We start from the raw sequence: 19,576 nt of genomic DNA, 5'->3' as shown, positions 1-19,576 counted from the left end.
TTTGTACTAGTATTTCCATTACCTAATATAGGGATTGGAATGTGTATATGCACAAGATGGAAATGAAATTACAAGTACTTAATAAAATAAATGAATAAATACAATAATAAAATAAAATAAATAAAAATTATAAGTACTTAAAAACATAAAGAAATTGTCATAAAAAATCCTTAAAGATGGTTACCAGAAGCTGGGAAAAGGGTAGTTGGTGGGTGAGAGGAAGGAAGGGAGATGGTTAATGTGTACAAAAAATAATTTAAAAGAATAAATAAAACCGTAGTTGATAGCACACCAAGGGGACTATAGTCAATAATAATTTAATTTGACATTTAAAAATAACTAAAAGAGTATAATTGGATTGTTTCTAACACAAAAGTTAAATGCTTGAGGGCATAGATACCCAATTTTCCACTATGTGATTATTACACATTGCATGCCTGTACCAAAATATCTCACATACCCCATAAATATGTACACTGACTATATACCTAAAAAATTCAAAATTAAAAAAATCTAATTAGAAATTGCTTAAAGATATTAATGAAACAGCAAACAAAGGGTTTGTATTAGTTTCTTCTCACACTGCTATGAAGAAATACCTGAGACTGGGTAATTTATAAAGGAAAAATGTTTAATTGATTCACAGCACTGAATGGCTGGGGAGGCCTCAAGAAACTTACAAAACGTCATGGCAGAAGGCAAAGGAAAAGCTGACACCTTCTTCATATGGTGGCAGGACAGAGTGAGTACAAGAAGGGGAAATGCCAGATGTGTATAAAACCATCAGATCTTGTGAGAATTCACTCACTACCGTGAGAACAACAGCGGGGAAACCGCCCCCATGATCCAATTACCTCCACCTGGTTCCACCCTTGACACATGGGGATTATGGGAATTACAAGAGATTTCAAGAGGACACAAAGCAAAACCGTATCAGGGGCACTCTTCATTATTAATTGTAATTTTTAATAAAAGTGTTACTTCCGCGTGGTGCATTTTTTTATACACTGGTATTTGTTTAATCCTCCTTGCATAGCCCAGTGCTTAGAATATAGTAAAAGCATTGTAAGTACATGTTCGTTTTAATAAATAATGTTAAAATATTGAAGGTGAATGAGTCTTACGTAATTTACTAATTTAATTTCTCTTATTTTAAAATCTTATTATATTCATTCAGTCCTCCCTCCATATTTATGGGTTCTGTATCCATGGATGTAACCAAGCTCTGATTAAAAAAAACTTATAAAGTGCAATAAAATTAAGTCAAAATGAAAACAATAAAATAAAACAACTATTCATATAGTTGTATATATAAACATATATAAATAGCATTATATATGTAAATGTATTACATATATAATGTAATATATATAGCATTACACATATAAATAGCTTTACATATAAATATAGCATTACATAAAATAAATATAGCATTGCAAATACTACACCATTTTTGTATCTATAAGGAGAATTTTGTATCTATTAGGGGTCCTAGAACCAATCACTACATGATATCAAAGGATAACTGTATGGTTTAAATGGTAACTTTTCATTAAACAAAATAGTCAATGACCTAGAGTAATTAATCACATCTCTGTTTGTGTGTTTGTTTATATGCGTGTGTGTGTGTGTGTGTGTGTAACTTCAAGCAAAATGTGTTCCATGTATCACAACCTATGTAAATGTTTATTTTAAATAGGTATTGTAACTGAAAGCCAGTGAAATAAATAATGAAGTATTTCTGATTATTTTTTAGAAATATTAAAATAGTCATTTAAAACCTAATTCAACAAGAAATAGCCAGATGTTCAGAAATGAATAAAGAAATTTCATAGGATGACTTTTAAAAATTGGTTTCTGTATCCAATTTCATTAAAATGTTTGAACAACAAAACTCATATTTTCATAGAAGATATAGCATCATTTTGTTAAAAATTACCCAACTTCAAAAATTGTCTCTTATGAATAATAATAAGTGTACAATTTACTTTCTAATGTTACAAATGCTGCAATGTATAAGAAAGCTTGAAAGTATAAAGAAAACAAAAAATTTATATTTAAAAAAAGGAAATTTGTATCTATGTCAATATAATTTTTAGGTTTAATTAAATAAAAATAAGCTGGTGAAAAATAAAACCACACTGACTTATTTTGAATTCATATATATGTCAAACTATATCATTATAAGAAAAATATTAAACAAAAACATAAAACTGACCAATTTATCATGTGCAGAGCACCATCTCAACAAAGTTATTTATTAAAGCTGCATGAATTCCAAATACCCATATGAGGTATAATTGTAGCTGCTAATAAGTGACTACGTATAATTCAAAACTATTATAACCTAGCTGTCTAATGAGACAGTAATTTCTTCCTCTGACAGCTTCATTTTAAAGAATTCACATTATTTATGCTCCATCATGGATTATAAACTATGAAAAGGTTAAATTATAATGAGTGCCGATTTTATTTCACTGCAAAGGGCAGAGAATTTATAAAGAATGCATATTAATTTAATTACTCCTCTAATAATAATACTATGCACATGTGAAGAAGATTAGCTCAGAAGAAAGTAAGTCTGAAAGCCCAATGGAAGACAAAGCAATATGAAGAGGCTATAATAAATTGTTAAATGGAATTTGACTTTGACTCTTGACTTAATAACAGCAACATATTAGCTTAGGTAAATGCATCGATCATGATTTTTTTTCATGTAGGATGTATCAGTCAGGATAGAATGGTTGTGTTGTGCTAACAATGGATATGACATGACTGAATTATATCTCTCAGTTCCAAGCGTTCTCAATCTTCCAAAGGTTATCTTAGCATTTTAGTTAGGTTCCTTTGGTCTCCAGGGCACCTACTCATAAACGTATATTCACATGGACTGGATCTGGATAATCAAGGATGAGGAATTAAACGCTTCTGCCCAGAAATGAGAGCTATTACTTTTGCTCATATTCATTGTCACAAGCAACTCATTTCACTATGGCCTAACTTAAAAAATACAGGAAAGTTCACTCTTTCCAGCTGCCAGAAAAGGAAGAGAACCTGATGTGTGGTTTACTTGTGATATCATTTACTCTTCCATGTTTTAGAAATTTTGCTATATACTTAAGTTTGTTAGGGATAACATACTTAATTGAAGAATACAATTTTAAAGTTAATCACCCAATGGTGACGAAAATCATGCACAATATTGCATGATTCTTTCAAAGTGAACATTTCTTGAAAGTTCCATGACTTTAAAACAGACAGCCTAGAGCTGACGGCATTAATTTGCCATTTGGCACTTTAAATTGACTATTAGTAATCTTTGATTTTCAAAAGATAAGTGTCTTTTTTTACAATTAAATCAACGCATTTTTGAAAATCAGATTTAAAAGTTGTAGTTATGACAGAAAAAGGCATTTAAAAAAATTTTCTTAGGAAAACGTAATTGCAATAAAGTTAAGACAGCACTTTAAGAACATTTGCTTCTCAAATATAGTCAATCAAAAGTTTTATCCAAATGCCTTAATATTATTACAACCACCAACCTCTTGCAAAATGTACTGATTTAATTAAATGGTAAGAGAATCATTTAAAATTGCTCCTGAAAAATCTACAATTTAGAAAATAAATAATTTTTCATTACTGCATATTAATTGAAAATCATTTTTATTTGTGACATTATATAATTATGCACTTGAGTTAAATTTTTCAAAATAATCTTTGGTGAACCTGTATTAATTTATAATGTGAAGAATTATGGTTTCATATTCATACTATAGAAAACTTTCTGTAGTATCGTAGCCCAATGATATGCATGAACAAGATATTAAAGCCAGCTGCAAAATTAACCTTTGCTCTTATGTAATATAGCAAAGCATTCACTATTTAGAGGTGAAAAGCCTGCCTCTACTTACTCTAATTTTATCGTATACTATATTGTTGATACTGGCAATTATCTTCTTTTTCTATTATATTTCAGAAATTTTATCTATAAAATAGTTTCCGTTTATTGTGGACTACGAGAAATCTACTTTAAATATAGCATTCGTAATTTAGTTGTTTTTTGAACTTTTATATAAATATTAATCCAAAATCTTATAAACTCTGGATTTCAATACTATTCAACTAACTTATATTCTACATGTTCTTCATTGCTTGAGCAGAATGGTAAAATTAACAACAATAACAGCAATAAATTATAGTAATAAAAGGAGAAGAGAAAAAAATGAAGGACATATGTTGGGTAAGATGAAGAAAAAAATTGAACTTACCTGTCATCAATGACGAACTTTTCTTCTGTGCTCTATGGGTTAAGAAAATCATCTATATGAATTTTAGTTGGACCTTATAAATTATTTTGTTCAGTGTATTAACATTTAAATTTATTAAAGTTTTAATGTATACTCTACTATTAACTAAGCATTTAAAACATGCATCCAGAATGAAAACTTTCCTTATAATTTCTTCACATGGAAGAAAACTAACCTTTTTGGTAAATTATACAGCACACTCTTTCTATCTATATCCTACTAATCTGACAAATTATCGAACTTTCAATCAGAAAACCACCACATAAACCATAATATTGAATTCAGTAAAGTTTTTGGATGTTAAAACAAGTGGAGAACCAACTAAAGAAATGAATTATTAATGTAATGAAAGTTTCTGACAGGTGGTAAAAGCCCTAGGGTTATGAAGATCAATGTACAGACATCCTTCAGATGTCAAATCTTGTTCCTAACAGAAACATAAAAATGTTTGGGAAATATGTATTAAGGAACAAAAAATTACTTTATCCACATCTAGGCTTTAGAATATATCTTTTAGCTAAAATCTAAAATATAGATAATACAATCTATAATATGTTCACATAAAATAGGATTGTATTTTGTATTTTCATTGGATGTATTTTTATTTTATATTTTTCTCCATTTTAAAAGACAGAAAAATACTCAACAAAAATAAATTTAAAAAATATTTCCCAAAAGAAAGTATAATAATAAATACTAGAAAACATATATAAGGCTTTTATTCCTATTTCAAAGCATTTTATGTTTTCAGGTTTAAAAAAAAGTCATAAAAAGTGTACATTTTTCCAGAATTTTTGAATTTGCACTTTTACAAGACTAGAATGGCATCCTTCATTAGAATAATTTTACATGGTTGAGATATTTGTTTAAAAAATTGAAGTTATAAAGAGCATTAGAAACAGCAATAACTCTTGATTAATATCCACAATCCTACTATCAACTTGTTAGTCTGGTAGATGAATCAGTAAAATTCAGAAGTTTTTATAAATTACTGGGAAGAAACCCAATTCTATTGCAAAGCAATAAAAAATTAGATTTAGTGATATTTTTAAAAAATAACTTTATTGAGCCTTTTCAATATATCTTAAATGTGTTATTTAGCCCTTCCAATATGCCCATTTGTAGATATTATCTTCATTTAGCTGTTATTGTAACAACTGTTAAAGTCATATTTAACATTACTGTCTTATTTCATCCTCACAGCATCTCAATGAGAGGATTGGTATTAATTTCCTCATCATTTGATTGACTGATAATCAGCTTTCATCATTTCATAGGTGAGAACACTGAGGCATAAACAGGCTAGAAAACTTGCCTGTGTCACACAGCTAGTTTTTGGCCACATAGGCTTGAAGTTCTGCCTAGGAATGACATTATTCTTCTCTGAATAGTAATCTTTACTTAGACTCTTAAATATCCTCCACAATTTTAAAAAGCATTTGCCTTAATCTCTTTCTCCTTCTTATCGCTCTATCCTTCCCCACTCCCCTTCTTTCTGTATGAATGGATAAGTCTGAGTTTGATTTTAGCACATTTAGCACTTTGAGTTATCTTTATGACATAGAATACCTAGGAGTGTTTAGAATAAAGGATCAATAAACAAATATAATATCCTTCTGAGTTCTACTCACATTCTTTAGATACAAATGTCTAAGAACAACTTTTGATGCCTGTCAATAGTATGCCCTTCTGAGTTAGAAAGACGTAATATAATCAAATATTTTTTTCATATATTTTATAAACTCAATACCAAGAACAAACAAATGAAAGAAAAGTTTATTAATATATCCTATCCTTATCCATGCATTGGATATTTTAAAATATACTCTTTTCTCATTTTAGACTACTTGCCCAGAAATATATCTATCTTCTAAAATTATATTCATAAGTAATTATTAACATACTTCAGGAACAAGGATCAAAGTATATCACCTTGTTTTCTGCTGAGAAGTAAGTCCTGAAAATGTAATGGTAGCATTCTAGTCCAGGAAGCAACACTTCTGCTTTTTCCACAGTAAGCAGTTATCAGTATTTCTGAGCAGCCACAGTGATTTCAGACACACTCTGATAAAGGTTTCACTATTTTCAGACTCTGGCCTGATAAGTCAAGATATCGAGTTTTGTCAAACTGCTGAGATATTTAGAAACTCAGCAATCGGATTCACTAAGTAATCCTTTATAATAGCAACAAGACTCCTAGGACACTTTCTTTTTTGAGTAGGTTTAGGTGAATCATCTGGTTTAGCTTGACCTCTTGTCTTCTTGTACCAGCTAAGACAGATTCCTAATTTAAAAATACCTGGGGAGTAAAATCGGTAGCATCTGGAAGGGAAGGCTTTGTAGCATCTGGAGTGATGAGAGCTTTTGATCCCCATTTCCCTGTAGGTCTCTGACTTTGCAATTACATTTGAAGGACTTCTCTGTTGAATAATAGTTCCAGTCAAGGTGATATAATCATAGACAGGGGGAGAGGAAACAAGGGAGGAATAAAAAACAAAAATCTTCGAATGGAGACGTTGATTTTCTTTGTTATTATAATACAATAAAATGATTGTTTTTCCTGGCTTAAACACTCTTACTTATTTCAGTTAGGTGCCTTGACTCTTATTAGGCATTTCACAAATAATCTTTATCTGATGTGTTTTTAAATTGTATAACCCCTGCCAAGTTGAAAGCACACACCTTAACAAAGAATTTAGGCAACTAAACCTTTCTAACAGCTTCATCAACCATAGAGGTTGGCCATTCTAGTCATTTCCACATTTGATTGCTTTATTTTATAATTATAGAAAAAGTTTCCGTAAATCATTGGCATGTTTTCAGTGACAAGTAGCAAGGACAAAAATCAAAGGAAAAAAAAATGATGGGAAGGGCATAGTGTACCCAGGGATTGCTTTACTGAGGAGCAGGTATGTGAACCAAGAACTGCAAGACGCCAGGTAGCTAGGCAGGTATATGTCTGGGAAATAAACTTTTGAGATGAAGAGAAGAGCAAATTCAAAGAACTGGAGGCAGAAGTGTGCCTGACATTTTTGAGAAAGATTGAGGTTAGTGAAACTGAGCCGAGTGAACAAGTGGCAGAATGGGAGGAATTGAGATAAAGGCTCGGGAGGAAACAAAAGCGCTGGATGTTCTGGGATCTTGTAAGGACTGTGGCTTTTACTGTGAGAAGGTGCGAAGCAAAGGAGGGGCAAGATCTACTTTTGAAGAGGATCACTCAGACTGCTGGATGGAAAATAGACTGAGGAGAGGTGATAGCACAAAAGAAGAGTGACAGTTCAGAAGGCAATCACAGTGACCCAGAGATGCTGGAGACTTGGGCCAAAGAAGTAGTAGCTGAAGTTTTGAGATGTAGATGGATTGTTGATATAATTTGGAATTTTCTATGAATAGATTTGATGACCAATTAAATGTGGGGACACAAAGCCTAGGGTGATTCCAAGGTTTTTGGCCTGAGAAACTGGAACAATGAAGTTTCCATTTATTGAGATAATGTTGTTGGATTGTCCTAAAAATATACATTATCCGTGGTGATTAAAATGATGCCGAGAAAACTGGTGCTTAAAATTACTTTCTTGCCTGGGCGCAGTGGCTCATGCCTGTAATCCCAGCAATTTGGGATGCTGAAGTGGGTGGATCACCTGAGGTCAGGAGTTTGAGACTAGCCTGGCCAATGTGGAGAAACCCCGTCTCTACTAAAATACAAAAATTAGCCGGGCGTGGTGGCGGGAGCCTGTAGTTCCAGCTACTCAGGAGGCTGAGGCAGAAGTATCGCTTGAACCTGGGAGGCAGAGGTTGCAGTGAGCAGAGATCGCGTCACTGCACTCCAGCCTGGGTGACAGAGTGGGACTTTGTCTCAAAAAAATTACTTTCACAAGTGTGTCTGTTAGCATTGAGGAAATAAGCCCTCTTGAGTGCGTTTTACCATGAGTGATAAATATTTTATACTTGTATTTATTCGTAAAGCAACTCAAGACATGAATGTGTATTTTTTTCTAATAGAAAACAAAATATGACCTACCTCAGACAAATATAAAATATAAGTTATCTGTGCTGTCTTTTGCATCTTTTTCTAGAGTTTTTTCAAAGAAACATTATGCTTGAAATGGACTTTTCTATAGCAGCTTATTTCTTTGTTTTATCTAGTGAAAGTTAAGTTCAATATATATATTTGTATTGATAATATACATAAAACACTGTTTTAGGTGCCAGGTAAATTTTTGTTAAAGAAACCATTTAATCAAAAGTGTCCACTGTAATAGAAGCATAGATTAGGTAAGTATGACATTACATGTTTCTTGGATCCAAGAAACAGAAAAAATAAGACCTGCAGTATTCTGGTTCAAAGTATTCCTATTACAAACCTACTGACATAATGAACAGAGGACTTTATATGACAAGACTTCACCTTGATAGATAGAGATCCAGTTGTGGTCTCTTACACAGCAGTGTTCAATGACAATTTTGAACAATTTAAAAATCAGGCCTCATTATTACCTTCTGATTTTAAACAAGTAATTAAACTGCTTTCAGTTTTTATTTCTTCAGATGTAAAGAAAAGAAACTAAGGGATATCCAGTCAATAGAACAAATTGAACCAATATTAAAGGATTGTTTTCCCCATCTCATTTGTCTAATTTCAGATTAAAATACTGAAGCAAATAATGAAGGAAAATAAGTTTTAATACATATTTGCATCTGAGACTACCTAAGATGGGCTAATCAGCTACTCTGGATTGACCAATTCTTATTCCCAAGGTTTCTGGGAGCCTGACAAGACTTTTGGGCCAATGCTATGAAATATATGGAATAGAAACAAATAATGTTTTGTAATCATAGATCTGTGAGTTGTTTTGGGAGCAGACCATACCATCCTAGCTATTTATTAACAGTAATTGAATGTGTGATTTTAAGCTTATGTTTAGTGAAGCCTGAAAAGTTTTGATAGATAAGGCTTGGTCACATAGCTGGAATGTGCTTACACAGCCAGCTTATATAAGAGATCAGGGCAGTCTTTGGACTTCCTGGTACAAAGTGCATTGCAGGTACGCTGGTGATGGTTTCAGACATGGAGGTCCAGGAACCCAACAGTATGAGGAAGAATACGTCTGTGCCTTAGCTGTCAGGACACATTTCAGTGCATATCCTTTTCCTGATACTGCTGTACTGAGTACCTTGCCTGTATAGGAAAGCTGTTGCACAAGTATGAAACCTTGTGGGCCCAGTGATTTGCCTTATAGTCGTTAATGCACAATTAAAGCTAAAACCAAGGCAGGTAAATTCCAGGTTCCAGAAATAAAAATCAAATCTAAGTCAGAAGAGTAGGTAAAGGTAACATTTCTCTAGATCTTAAGAATTGGACATGGGTTTCTGAAGTTTGAATGCCTCTTATGAGGAGAGAAAGAATGTAATTGTCCCACAGTCAGACATCATGGCTATGATTTTAGGATCCCATCCTGTAAGACAGTTGTCTGGATGGGCTTGGACCAAACCAGTTTTATTCCCTTTCTTTCTTGTAATTCTCAAGAATAACTGTAGAATGTGCTGGGAATGCAACACCTTGAGATTATGGGAAGATGCCTGAAACAGCCCAGGATCTCTTCTAATTCCCCCTGGATATGGGATGACTTTTATTCTGGGGATCTCATTGCCCCAGAATAAAAAACTTAGGATGGGCTGTTTTTCAGAGTCCCTCAGCTACAGTGCAAGGGGGCACACACACAGGAGACTCCATCTGCCCCAAGCAGTGTTTCTGAAGCTTAGGGGACTGGCTCACATTGATTCTCAGGGTTCTGTTGTCCCTTTCTGCCTATCTGTAAGTATTAATAATAAACTCACTCCATGTAACTTGTATACATGGGTGTTCTGTCTCACCAGACCAGACAAGTTGGCAACCAGTGCACAGTGAACCTGCTTCACACATGCTGATTTGGCCTTTTATAGAGGAGAAAATATATGAACCCAGCAGCCATCCCAAAAATTGTCTGCTGAAACATCATGTTTCCAGATAAAATAATCATTTAATGACTTGCGAGGTACTCTCATTGTGTCTCAACTTCTCCACACTGACCATTGTCACTAGTTAGTATCTATTGTAATTGTCAGGATATCCTTCTGTTCCTTAAATATGCCACTCTGAATTTGAAGAAGAAAGTTTAAGGAAGAGGAAGAAGTGTTAACTTTATTTGTCCTGTGGTGTGTGGTGTGTGTATGTGTGCGTGTGTGTGTCTGCACACACAAGTGTGATTGTCTATGTCTTGCTGAGTTTTACAGAGATTAATCTTTTGTGATCACCAGGTTGTATGGCAGAATTTGACACGTTATTCTATTTATCTGTTCTATGGTAACCTGGTGTGGTTAGTATAATCTCTATGTTAAAGATCAGTAAATGGAAGCAGACAGAATTTAAGAGGAACCTCACAGATGACATAACTTGTTAGTGATTTGGCTATGACTGGGATCCAATTCCAAAGATTTACTAATTTACCATTCTATTTAAGGATAGGAGGGAGTTACTCGAATCCATGTACTGGCTCAACAATATTTTCAGAGAACTAATGTTGCTTCTGTTCTAAAACTGAAAAATCCAGTATGCAAAATATGGCAAATACAATGAAAAAGACACTGGAAATTAGCCAGTGAGTTTGAAGGATTGAAATGCTGTACCTTGTTTTAGTTAGGGGAGTATTGCTATTGCTATTTTGTTCATTTTTTTGAACTCAAAGATATTCTGTAGCTAGTTTTATTCTGTTGTTAAGACTGTAACAGAGCCAAAGAAGGAAAAAGCATACAGAGTGCTGTTTTGTTGTTTAAAATAATTCACTTTTAAATATTAGGGCAGAGAAAACAGGAGACATAGCCCTTTGGGTAAAAATAATCAATAAGAATTATACTTCCTTCATGGACAAGTGTGTAGATACTGAAAGTAGCCAGTTTAAATGAATCATGGTGTCTAGGTTTTGCTCCTATGAATGACGAAGTCTGATTCTATGAGTAGTATTCCAACCTTTTAATTTTAAAAAATAACTATTTTAGCTCAAGAGGAAGGTATGTCAGTAGGACTGATGATCTTCCTATTTTCAACAGAATGATGCACCTCTAAAGTTGATTCAAGCTCTTGCACTCTTATTAAAAAGCTCTTGACAAAAAGTACCAAGTTTTGAAGCAATCCTATCCTTATGGAGTGATTTAAGAATCTTGGTTTAGAATTATTGGATGCCTATTTTTAGAAGTTCCCTTCTCATGTATCTTTATTGATTCAAAGTGTCATTACATTTCTGGAGCTGTAAGGAAATTGTCTGCTCACAATTCAAGGATTCAAGAATGTTCTACTACAGAAAAAATCTTGGCTAGTTCAGTTTTTCATTTTCATTGGAACTGAGGGAAATTGCTCAAGTGAAATATAAAGTGCTGAGTTTAAAAAATAGCCTTAAGGTTTTACTAAGTAGACACTTCATGTATAGTTGACAGAGTTTCTAGGCAAATATTTAAGTTCATCTAACTACAGGTTATCTATAAGTGGGGAAGAAAGGGAGATGATTTTGTTTGTGCATACAAGACAAACACAAAGTAAATATATATATATATTTCAATAAATTATTTAATGAAATTAAATGGCAGAACAACATAAGCTGATAAACATCAATGCAACATTATATATATTATCTTTCAAACATATGATCAAGGATGACATTGAATTTCTATAACAATTGCTCTAGCATGAGCTTTAGCTAACAAAATGCACACCTGCCATACTGGAGCAACCTGGGACCCACTGGTGCATATTGGCTAGATAACAGCCTTATTCATGGCCAAGTGAAGCAATGGTGAGATTAGAGATGCAGCCTGTATCACTATGCAGTGATAGACATAAAGAACCCTAACATAAATTTACAAATTGTTATGGCATCATTGTTATTAGCAGTGCAAAAAAGAAGTATACAACACATACCTGTGGTTTTAATTGCATTTTATATTTGAACAATTTGTCTATATTTTTCAATCATGTAACAAAATACTTCTATTTCAGTAAATCAAAATGGAAAGAGGAGAGAATATATGGACAGAAATATTTTTACATTAGCACAAGAAGCTGCATGGCAGATTTAGAAAGAAGAGTGATTTCTCAGCAAAATACTAGTATGGGCAACAAGGTGAGAATAAAAGCTTCAAAAAACTGGCAACTGCTTATGAAAACTGCTATGAGATATGCAATAAGATTCAAAAGGTATTCTACATGCAATAAAATTTTAAAATCTCTGATTGAAGGAGTGGGTTTTTGTGATATTTGAGCGAGCTGTCAACAAAGATGTAAGTACTCTACAGTAACTAAGCAGACAGAGGTTCACACACTTCAGGATGAGCAGCGCAGTTATACAAAAAAAAAGTCTAAGGACTGAATAATTTTATAATATAGCTAGACTTCAGGTTTAGCAAGGAGCAAATAAAGCCATAAAAAGTTGATAGCTGGAGCGATTAAAGTTGGAGGCAGCAGGTTGTAGAAAAGAGAGCTGAGAAGTATAAATTTTTGAAAAGGACAGATAGAAAGTAATGTCAATGTGTTATCTAAGTGCTTATACTTACACCAACAAAGCTTGTTAATTTTAGGAAAAATATAAAAGTAGAGAAGTAAGTAATGGGTTAAGGTAATACCACTAAGATGTAACAAATAAAGCTTAAAATGTAGTGTCCTAGTGCAATAAATACTCATTTCTAACTCACATAAAGACTGACTTCTAAATCGTTTACTGAGTTCAGGTGTCACATTTAATGTCACACCTAAAGATATCAAATCTTGAATTCTATTTTTAGGAAAATTGACTTCGTAATAGGGGATGGGTAAATAGCAAGTGTATTATAAATCAATTAGATTTAGAAATAGATAAAAACAAAAGATACAATAGGAAATAAACTAGGCAATTTCTGAACATTTCAATATATTTACCTTGAAGAAAATATGCAAATTTTTGACATAGTATTGAGGGGAAAGTAAGTTTCCTTGTCATGAACAGATGTATCTGTGAATAGCCTGTGGTGAAATCACGTGGCAAAAGGGGAATATGTTCTGACTGATGGGATATGCAGCAGCACAAGACAATTCTTTTTCCAGTCCCCTCTACTAGACGCCTCTACTCTCTCATGGTTTTGCCTCTGAGGGAGATAGATCTGAAATAATAATAGTAGTTTAGAGTGAAATTAACTAATACCTAACTACAACTGCAACTAATACCCCAGATAGAGCTTCCTGAGTGGAAAAAGTCAAGACATCCCCTAACACTTGGAGATAACAATTTATAAAATGATTTTCTCTACCCTAATAGAGAAACCTTACAACTTACCACAATATTAATCAGACTTCTGTCTAATAACAGGGGATCTGAGTTGGAATAACTGAGACTCAGACTTTTTAAATGTCTCTAGAGAAACTTCAGGACAAGAAACAAAAGGCACTAAAAGGAAATGTTAGCCTTTGACACTTACAGCAACAACAAACAGTAAACACAGCCTAACTCTTAGATAAACATAAAACCTCACACTAAAGATCTATTTGCTTCAGTTCCTTTTACCAACACATCGTGTTTAGCTTTCAACCACAAATTACAAGCACATTATGAGGCAAAAGAAAACACATAATGAAGCGATAAAGAAAGTATCAGAAACAGACTCAAATTAGATTTTGGAGTTATCAGACAGGTAATTTAAAATAACTATGATTGATATGTTAAAAGCTCTAACAGAAAAAGAGAACAACACACAGGAACAGATGGGTAATGAAATGAAATAAAGAGAAATGAAAAGTCTAAGAACGGCTCAAAGGGAGATGCTAGAAATCAAAAACACTGTATCAGAAATAAGCAATGCCTTTGACAGACTCATCAGGGAACAGAACATGGCTAAGGAAAAAATAATTAAGGTATGTCTAGTAAAATTTCTCAGACTGATAAACATAGAATAAAATGAAAGAATTAAACAAATGAACAGAATATGTGAGAACAGCGGCCAATTAGAAAACGTACCACAAATGCAAAATTAAACATCAGAAGGAGAAGAGAGAGGAAAAAAAAAACAAAAAACAGAAAAAATACTTGAGGTAATAATGACTGAAAATGTTCAACTGTGAATATGAATCAAAGCCATAGGTCCACTAAACTCATAAAACACTAAGACAGTTAAACATTTTAAAACATTTTAAAAATCGAAACATGAGCATAACATACTCAAACTTGCAGAATTTCAAAGGGAAAAAGAAAATCTAGAAAAAATTCAGAAGAAAAACACCTATAGTTCTGAGTCTTCTCCTTCATGTGGTTACTTTGGAATGTTCACGGCACATAATACAATCAGTATATTTACTGATTGTGTATTGGTGAATTGGTGCTGGCTCTCAGTTCCCGCCTCGCGGGGGGGGGCCTGACCCCCCCTGCGATGGGTGTCCTAAGAGCCAGGGGGGGAAGAGGGCCTGGCTGTCAGTCCCCGCCTCACGGGGGGTGCCTCCCGCCCCTGCGATGGTGGTCCCAAGAGTCTGGGGGGGAAGAGGGGCTGGCTCTCAGTACCCGCCTCGTGGGGGTTGCCTCCCCCAGGTGCGATGGGGGTCCTAAGAGCCAGGGGTTGCAGAGGGGCTGGCTCTCTGTCCCCTCATCGCGGGGGTTGCATCCCCCCCTGCAATGGGGGTCCTAAGAGCCAGGGGGGGAAGAGGGGCTGCCTCTCAGTCCCCGCCTCGCGGGAGGTGCCTCCCCCCCTGCGATGGGGGTCCTAAGAGGCAGGGGGGGAAGAGGGGCTGACTCTCAGCCACCGCAAAATCGGTGGCCTTTATGTTCAGGTTTTGCCCAAGAGTCAGCTTATTTGCTTCTTCTACTAGGAGGGCAGTTGCTGCCACTGCCCTCAAACACGGGGGCCATCCTTCAGAAAACCTGTCTAGTTGTTTAGAGACCTAGGCCACCGGCCTCAGCCAGGGCCCCACAGTTTGGGTTGAATGTCCAGCTGCCATCTATTTTCTCTCAGATGCATTCAAAAGAAAAGGCTTTGTCAGATCGGTTATCCCAGGGCTGGGGCTGCCAGAAGTTTTTCCTTTAACTCATGAAAGACTTGCTGTTGTTGGGATCCCAATTCCAAAGGTTCCCGGTCCCCGCCCCCTTTGTGACCTCATACAAAGGCTTGGCCAATACTGCAAAGTTTGGGATCCACAGTCTACAAAACCCCACAGCTCCTGAGAATTCTCTCGACTTCCTTCGGCCCTTAGGCTCCAGTAGATTGCAAATAACCTGCTTTCTTTCTGTTCCCAGGCTGAGTTCGGACCCCTGTCAGATAGTAAATCGCAAGTAAGTTACCTGCCATCAGCAGATTTGAGCTTTCTTCTTGGACACCTAATACCCACAGTCCTCAAGGTGGGTCCTAAGGTTCTTAGGATCCACGATGGGGGTCATAAAGCAGCTGGGGAAGAGGGGCTGGCTCTCACCCACCCCAAAATGGGCAGCCTTTATGTTGTGGTTTTGCCCAAGAGTCAGCTTATTTGCTTCTTGTACTATCAGGGCAGTTGATGCCACGGCCCTCAAACAGGGGGGCCATCCTTATAAACCCTGTCTAGTTGTTTAGAGACGTAGGCCACCAGCCTCAGCCAGGGCCCCAGAGTTTCGGATAAAAGTCCAGCTGCCATCTTTTCTCTATCTGACGCATTCAGTGGAAAAGCCTTTGTGAGATCGGGTAGCCCCAGGGCTGGGGCTGCCAGAAGTTTTTCCTTTAACTCATGAAAGACATGCTGTTGTTGGGATCCCCATTCCAAAGGTTCCCGGTCCCCGCCCCCTTTGTGACCTCATACAAAGGCTTGGCTAATACTGCAAAGTTTGGGATGCCCAGTCTACAAAAGCCCACAGCCTCTAAGAATTCTCTCACCTGCCTTCGGCCCTTAGGGTCTGGTAGATTGTCAATAACCTGCTTTCTTTCTGTTCCCAGGCGGCGTCTGACCCCTGTCGCAGACTAAATCCCAAGTAAGGTACCTGCCATCGGCAGAGTTGAGCTTTCTTCTTGGACACCTAATACCCACAGTCCTCCAGGTGAGTCCTAAGGATCTTAGGATCAGCGATGGGGGTCCTAAGGAAGGGGGGGAAGAGGGGATGGCTGTCACCCAACCCAAAATGGGCGGCCTTTATGTTCAGGTTTTGCCCAAGAGTCAGTTTATTTGCTTCTTGTACTATGAGGGCAGTTGATGCCACGGCCCTCAAACATGAGGGGCCATCCTTTAGAAACCCTGTCTAGTTGTTTAGACACGTAGGGCACCGGCCTCAGCCAGGGCCCCAGAGTATCCGTTAAAAGTCCAGCTGCCATCTTTTCTCTATCTAACGCATTCAATGGAAAAGGCTTTGTCAGATCGGGTAGCCCCAGGGCTGGGGCTGCCAGAAGTTTTTCCTTTAACTCATGAAAGACTTGCTCTTCTTGGGATCCCCATTTCAAAGGTTCGTGGTCCCCGCCCCCTTTGTGACCTCATAGAAAGGCTTGGCTAATACTGCAAAGTTTGGGATGCCCAGTCTACAAAACCCAACAGTCCCTAAGAATTCCCTCACCTGCCCCCTTTGTGACCTCATACAAAGGCTTGGCTAATACTGCAAAGTTTGGAATGCACAGTCTACAAAACCCCATAGCCCCTAAGAATTCCATCACCTGCCTTCTGCCCTTAGGCTCCGGTAGATTGCAAATGTCCTGCTTTCTTTCTGTTCCCGGGCTGCGTTTGGACCCCTGTCGGATAGTAAATCCCAAGTAAGGTACCTGCTGTGGGCAGATTTGAGCTTTCTTCTTGGACACCTAATACCACAGTCCTCAAGGTGGGTCCAAAGGTTCTTAGGATCCGCGATGGGGGTCCTAAGCCAGGGGGGGATGAGGGGCTGGCTCCCAGTCCCCGTCTCGCGGGGGGTGCCTCCCCCCTCTGCGATGCGGGTTGTAAGAGCCACAGGGGGAAGAGGGGTTGGCTTTCAGTACCTGCCTCATGGGGGGTGCCTCCCCCCCACTGCGATGGGGGTCCTGAGAGCCGGGGAGATGAGGGGCTGGTTCTCAGTCCCCGCCTCATAGGGGGTGCCTCCCTCCCTGCGATGGGGGCCCTGAAAGCCAGGGGGGAAGAGGGGCTGGCTCTCATTCCGTGCCTCGTTGGGGGTGCCTCCCCCCCCTGCGGTGGGGGCCCTGAAAGCCAGGGGGGAAGAGGGGCTGGCTCTCAGTCCGTGCCTCGTTGGGGGTGCCTCCCCCCCTGCGATGGCTGTCCTAAGAGCCAAGGGGGGAAAAGGGGCTCGCTTTCAGTCCCCACCTCATGGGGGGTGCCTCCCCCCCTGCGTTGGGGATCCTAAGAACCGGGGGGCGGAAGAGGGGCTGCCTCTGAATCCCTACCTCGTGGGGGGTGCTTCCCCCTCCTGCAATGGTGGTCCTAAGAGCTATAGGGGGAAGAGGGGCTGGCTCTCAGTCCCTGCCTCGTGGGGGTTGCCTCCCCCCTCTGCGATGGGGGTCCTGAGAGCCATGGGGGATGAGGGGCTGGCTCTCATTCCCCACATCGTGGTGGGTGCCTCCCCCCCTGAGATGGGGGCCCTGAGAGCCAGAGGGGAAGAGGGGCTGGCTCTCAGTCCCTGCCTCGTTGGGGGTGCCTCCCCCCCCGCGATGTGTGTCCTAAGAGCCAGGGGGGAAGAGAGGCTTGCTCTCAGTCCCCGCCTCGTGGGGGGTGCCTCCCCCACCTGCGATGGGGGTCCTGAGAGCGAGGGGGGGCAGAGGGGCTGGCTCTCAGTCCCCGCCTCGCAGGGGGTGCTTACCCCCTGCGATGGGGGTCCTAAGAGCCTGGAGCGGAATACGGGCTGGCTCTCAGTCCCCACCTCGTGGGGGGTGCCTCCCCCCCTGCGATGAGGGTCCTAAGAGTCTGGAGCGGAATACGGGCTGGCTCTCAGTCCCCGCCTCGTGGGGGGTGCCTCCCCCCCTGCGATGAGGGTCCTAAGAGTCTGGGGCAGAAGAGGGGCTGGCTCTCAGTCCCCGGCTCGCAGGTGGTGCCACCCCCTCTGCGATGGGGGTCCCAAGAGCCAGGGGGGGAAATGGGCTGCCTCTCAGCCACCACAAAATGGGGGGCCTTTATGTTCACGTTTTGCGCAAGAGTCAGCTTATTTGCTTCTTCTTCTAGCAGGGCAGTTGCTGCCAAGGCCCTCCAACAGGGGAGCCATCCTTCAGAAACCCTGTCTAGTTGTTGAGAGACGTAGGCCACCGGCCTCAGCCGGGGCCCCACAGTTTGGGTGAAAAGTCCAGCTGCCATCTTTTCTCTCTCTAACACATACAATGGAAAAGGCTTTGTCAGATCGGGTAGCCCCGGGGCTGGGGCTGCCAGAAGTTTTTCCTTTAACTCATGAAAGACTTGCTGCTGTTGGGATCCCCATTCCAAAGCTTCCCAGTGCCCACCCCCTTTGTGACCTCATACAAAGGCTTGGCTAATACACAGAATTTGGGATCCACAGTCTACAAAACCCCACAGCTCCTGAGAATTCTCTCGGCTGCCTTCGGCCCTTAGGCTCTGGCAGATTGCAAATAACCTGCTTTCTTTCTGTTCCCGGGCGGCGTCGGACCCCTGTCGGAGAGTAAATGCGAAGTAAGGTACCTGCCGTCGGCAGATTTGAGCTTTCTTCTTGGACACCCAATACCCACAGTCCTCCAGGTGAGTCCTAAGGATCTTAGGATCAGCGATGTGGATCCTAAGGCAGTGGGGGGAAGAGGGGATGGCTGTCACCGAACCCAAAATGGGCGGCCTTTATGTTCAGGTTTTGCCCAAGAGTCAGTTTATTTGCTTCTTGTACTATGAGGGCAGTTGATGCCACGGCCCTCAAACATGAGGGGCCATCCTTTAGAAACCCTGTCTAGTTGTTTAGACACGTAGGGCACCGGCCTCAGCCAGGGCCCCAGAGTATCCGTTAAAAGTCTAGCTGCCATCTTTTCTCTATCTGACGCATTCAATGGAAAAGGCTTTGTCAGATCGGGTAGCCCCAGGGCTGGGGCTGCCAGAAGTTTTTCCTTTAACTCATGAAAGACTTGCTCTTCTTGGGATCCCCATTTCAAAGGTTCGTGGTCCCCGCCCCCTTTGTGACCTCATACAAAGGCTTGGCTAATACTGCAAAGTTTGGGATGCCCAGTCTACAAAACCCAACAGCCCCTAAGAATTCCCTCACCTGCCCCCTTTGTGACCTCATACAAAGGCTTGGCTAATACTGCAAAGTTTGGAATGCACGGTCTACAAAACCCCATAGCCCCTAAGAATTCCATCA

At 39.0% G+C, this 19,576-nt stretch overlaps 1 pseudogene; it reads left to right on the top strand.

The window, feature by feature from the left end:
* Positions 1-17,273, top strand: part of LOC115932764 (protein phosphatase inhibitor 2-like) — a 65,782-nt pseudogene extending 48,509 nt beyond the window's left edge.
* Positions 17,274-19,576: the final 2,303 nt, after the last annotated feature.

This window comes from Gorilla gorilla, chromosome 14 (assembly GCF_029281585.2).
Source record: "Gorilla gorilla gorilla isolate KB3781 chromosome 14, NHGRI_mGorGor1-v2.1_pri, whole genome shotgun sequence".
In the NCBI taxonomy this organism is placed as follows: domain Eukaryota; kingdom Metazoa; phylum Chordata; class Mammalia; order Primates; family Hominidae; genus Gorilla; species Gorilla gorilla.
Note: the sequence above shows the minus strand (reverse complement) of the source record. Positions and strands in the feature narration are given on the sequence as shown.